The sequence below is a fragment of the Cucurbita maxima genome, unplaced genomic scaffold (genome assembly GCF_002738345.1).
Source record: "Cucurbita maxima cultivar Rimu unplaced genomic scaffold, Cmax_1.0 Cma_Scf00001, whole genome shotgun sequence".
Classification (NCBI taxonomy): Eukaryota; Viridiplantae; Streptophyta; class Magnoliopsida; order Cucurbitales; family Cucurbitaceae; genus Cucurbita; species Cucurbita maxima.
This window is the reverse complement of record NW_019272017.1, coordinates 11,080,970-11,085,910: the sequence shown is the minus strand read 5'-3', so window position 1 is coordinate 11,085,910 and position 4,941 is coordinate 11,080,970. Positions and strand designations below refer to the sequence as shown.

General features: G+C 44.6%; 1 pseudogene; it reads right to left on the bottom strand.

Moving 5' to 3' along the window:
• Nucleotides 1-1,953: 1,953 nt before the first annotated feature.
• On the bottom strand, nucleotides 1,954-4,047 carry LOC111488258 (annotated as a pseudogene).
• Nucleotides 4,048-4,941: the final 894 nt, after the last annotated feature.

The following is a 4,941-nucleotide window of genomic DNA, read 5'->3' as shown; positions in this document are numbered from 1 at the left end:
TCATAAGGAAGGAAGGCTAGATACCTTTGACAAAGTTGTCTTTTTGGTTGAAATGGGATGGTGTTCAAACTCCCAAAATGCAGTCTAGACAGCGGGCCCTCCCCTTTCTGACTAGACTGACTCTCAGGGTCAATCTCCTCCGGAGCATGCTGCACAGCTACTCATTCGTCCTGACCAAATAGTCAAATCTATCTCTCAGCGATTCTTTTCTCCAATAAGAACCCCTTCCCAACCAGCCTGCCCGATCTATTTTGTAAGATCGGCTAATTCAAAGGGGTGAATCTGGTCCGAAGTTGTCGGAACGAATCGTTTGCTTTATCGAAGCTTTATTAAGGGGTCTTGGTTGGCCCCCTATTTTCAACCATTACAGCAGGCGTCGACCAGCTTTGCGATACGAACGGACACAAAAAAGAACGCAGGCAGTGGAAATGCAAAAAAGAAGAGAAAAGATTCCCGACCCAGAGCATGTTATTGACTCAACCACAAATTTGTTGAATGAAGGTAGCTTGCTTACTCTCAACCGCTAGTTAGAAGGAAATCCGTTGACTTCGTTTATGCCCTTATGCAGTAAAGAAAGCAAGTGAGACGGGCTAAGCTTCCATTCGAAGTAAGGTAAGAGGATTCGATCTTGCACCATCTTCAACTCTTCTCGGGATCCGGTGTTTTTCGAGAAAAGATCTGATTCATTATTATCATGATTGGGTCGCCCAGGCCAGATCTAGAGTGAAATATCATGATCGGGTCGACCAGGCCAGATCTAGAGTGAATAGAAAATCGAAAACTTACATAGCAGTTCCAGCTGAAATACTTGGAATAATTATACCACTTCTACTAGGAGTAGCCTTTTTAGTGCTAGCTAAACGTAAAGTAATGGCTTTTGTGCAACGTCGAAAGGGTCCTGATGTAGTGGGATCGTTCGGATTGTTACAACCTCTAGCAGATGGTTTGAAATTGATGATAAAAGAACCTCTTTCACCAAGTAGTGCTAATTTCTCCCTTTTTAGAATGGCTCCAGTGGCTACATTTATGATAAGTCTGGTCGCTCGGGCCATTGTATCTTTTGATTATGGTATTGTATTGTCAGATTTGAACATAGGGCTACTTTATTTGTTTGTCATATCTTCACTAGGTGTTTATGAAATTATTATCGTGGGTTGGTCTAGTAATTAGGGGGTGGCCGTTCGGTCGCCTATGATACTAGGACCAATAGGTCAAAAATGGGTTTGTGCCGCAGGTGTTGAACGATCTACTCTACACAGGTGTGGGCTTATAGGGCTAGGGCTCATAAACCCTTTCTTTCATTCATCAATAGGGTCCTGGTCGGTCACTTTTCTGGGCTGGGATCGATAAGTGGAAGTCATAAAAAAGAGATCTTTCTCTTCGTACCTCAGATCAAGAGAAAAAGATTCGTTGTCTTTTCACCGTCTGTTTTTCTTTGTCAACACTACGTTGGACCTAAAGGAAAAGGTGCTACTTAGCCCTACATTAGATTAATAGAAGTCAGCGGCAGAGTTAGCCTACTATACCCTACTAATTGTATTGTTATTGTATAGTAGGCGAGCGAGTTAGCGAAGACGCTTAGGCTAATAGATAAGAGAGCGTCGGTGCATAGCCTTCATTCTACTACGCTACGCAAAGGTTACGAAGTCACTTAGCTATTAGGAGAGTCAAGGGGGAACGCTATACCTACATAGAAGAACCGCTGTTCGTTGACTTTCTAAGGTCTAACCTTTCGCTCCCCTACTGAAAAGGAGCAAAGCTGCTTCGCACCACTCATAGACTACTTCAGAAAAAGGTCCTACTTAGTTTCGTAAGCCTTTGTCATTGTCAGTCAACTAAGTAGGGCCTGAGGCCCCCTGCGAATCCGTCAATCTCAGGAGCATGTCGCAACAAAAGGATGGTCCCCTATGCATTTCATTCTTTTCGGAAGGGAACAAAAAAGAAGTACCCCCATCATGGTGAACCTCTCCTTGTGATCGGGATGAGGTAGATGCCTCCCAGCCGAGGGGCGAATCGAATCGGAGTTTCCTTAGGTAGCCACCGACCTACAGTTATCCTTAAACTTTCGTGCTTGGTGGAGAAGAAGCGAACAAAGGTACGCTTGCTTCTTGTCTTGTTCTCTGCTGCGAACTGGGATCGCTCGCCAGCCAGGTCAGATTGGAGCAACCTTTTATGAGAACATATGACCCTTATTTGGGGACAAGGGGCAGAAGGACCTCTCGATCTACTTACAGCTGCCCAAGAAGAAAAACGTCATCTAGGCGTTCCCTCTTGCTTCGATCTCCCCTACGCCTAGGACGTTGTCTGGGCCAAGAGCCATAGTTAGTTGCTGTTTCCATTTGCTTGTTTTTTTTCTTGTTGTTGATACCGACCAAGACCCAGCCAGATGATGTTCGCTGGTTGGTAGTCAGAGGACTCTTAGTACCTGCATACCTAAAAGAAAGGGGGCGCTGATTACATTCTTCTTCCTGATTTTCTTACTCTCCCTTAGCACCGGGGAAGGAGTCCATCTATCTGCCTAGCTTTGGTAGATTTCCTCCAACGCAATCCACAGAAATTCAAGGAATCCCTTGGTGGATAAGTCTGATGACTCAGCTGCAGTGCAGAATTGAGTTTCACGTCCGATGGATCTGATCTTTAGGGGGCAATACATACCAAAAGGTCTGAAGAAGGAACGCGCAGAAGAGTATATGACCAACCCACCCTTATAATCTATTCACATTAGTTAGTGAAGCGGCTGGATGCATAAAGGAAGTGCACGTTTGTGAGACCTTAGTCAGGATGCATAGGGAAGTCAACCTACGAGCACGGAAGAGTGTGGTACCGCAGCCCCTCTCTAAGTAAAGGTCAAGTCTCTCTTGAAGAGAGAATGTAAGGAAATTGAAAGAAGAGCAGACAAAGGGTCAAACGTGGTTGCTAGCATCGAAGAGAGCCGTCATAGACGAGAAAGTGGGAGTTTAGACTTGGCGAACGAGCTCTTGCCGCTGGAGAGGAAAGCAGTGCAGGCAAAATAACCATTTCGGTAGTTGATAGTGGAGCAAAGGTTGGATAAAAGATAGATAGGCACGCCTTATCATACAAAAGGATGTAGAAAGAGCGGGGTCGATCCCACATCTCATAGAGAGGAGGAATTGAATACCAGGGATGATAAGGGATAACTAACTCTACAGCTCACAAGAATAGAGTCATTCCACATTACTCCCGTTTTTTCATAGCTTGATTTAAGAGAAAATGGGGAGTCAGGCTGAAATGGCTATATGGCTTCAAAATGCTTTTTGAAACGTATGTTGATTGAACTCATAGGTGCTGGGTGAGGGCTTAAAGACCCTAATTTACATAGCCTTCCTGGACACATATTTTTCCTCGGGGCGGGCTTTCCTATCAAAAAAGAAATAGGGGATCCGGGCCTTTTTTGGGGGATAGATAAAGGGCATAACATTGAGGTCGGTCAGTCACATTGTTGAATGTCCCGGGCCCGATTTAGGGAAAGAACTTTTCCTTTAGTGGTCGGGGAAACCCATTCAAGCGCCGAGATAGAGATGGCTCCGCTGCGATAGAGGATGAAGGGGAATCCGTAGGCAACTGGTCGTTACTAAAAGATGAGAAAGATGCTGGCTTAATTGATTAGATTATTAGAAGAGTGAGGTGCAAGTGCTGGCTGCTCAATAGAGGGCTGCAACCCTTTGGACTCTGACTCCTCGCACGGGAGGGGTAGGAAAAACCACTGGTGAAGAAGATCCAGAAGATGCTGATCCAATAGGCCTAAAATCAGGGGGAATAGTAGAACTCGTGCTCATGAAAGGTAAGAAAGAGGGACGGCGAGAACGAGAAGAAGGATCAAAACATCGAAAGCCTTTATGAGCCCAAGCATGCCCCTTTAAGAAACAGAAGTTTGCTGCACGAGGTGCATCTGACGTACCTGGGCAGGTATACGAGTATAGCATCAAAAATCAGTATAAGACTTTCATAATCAGGTGGCGATCCAAACAGACACAGATCTCGAGTAATATTGCCAAGTACAGAGGAAGGCGGTTGATGAGAAAGCATAATCAGGTGGAAAAGGATGGAAAGAAAAGGCCCCCAACTAACATAGGGCCACTTACCTTACTAGATAGGGGGGGACACGGCTGTCAAAGATCAGAGCAAGAGTCGTATCCATGATATGTGTCTATGCTTCCTTTCCTTTCTGCAACCCCATTTTATAGGTATATGGGCAAGAGAACTGATAATCAATTCCATGAGTGGCTGTAAGCTGAGAGAAAGCTGATGAGACTCCCCCATCTTAGTCCAAAACTGGAATCCGATGACAAAAGAATCCATTTACAACCTTAGCTTTAACAAAAAAAGCCGAAAAGCACTGACCCCTATCTAGTAATAGTAAGGTTTGTGCTTAATTCGTTCTTTTTTGATAACGAAATACATCCATCATCCATAAACGATCTTCAAACTAACAACCCCTATGAAAATTAGTTCTAAGTAAGAAAGGAATGCGATAACCAGAGAGAGAAGGCACGGGGGGCCCCATACATCAGAATGCAAAAGGGTAGAGGGAATTGAAACAAGAAGAAGATTGGAGTAGGTCTTGCCCGTGTTTGGCCAGCTGGCTGCTAAACCAAGAAGAGAATGAAGAACTAGCAAATGCAGGAAGCAATTTCAGGTGTGATAGTTTCTTCAATGTAGTCGAAGACCTAACAACCAACAATCAGACCTATAGTTGCCCTTAGTTGCCAAAGATCAGGAAGCTCTTTCTTATGAAGAAGCCACAAAGAAAGAAGAGGAGAATGATGCATTCAGGTATAAAGCATATATGGGTTGGGGCGGCACCCTAGAGCTATGACATTATGCATGTGTAGATCCTTAAACAGAGGAAGTCGGAGTCAAGATGGGATAGCTTTGGCGATCATCACAAAGTTGTCCAACCGATCCCATTTTTTGAGAGAC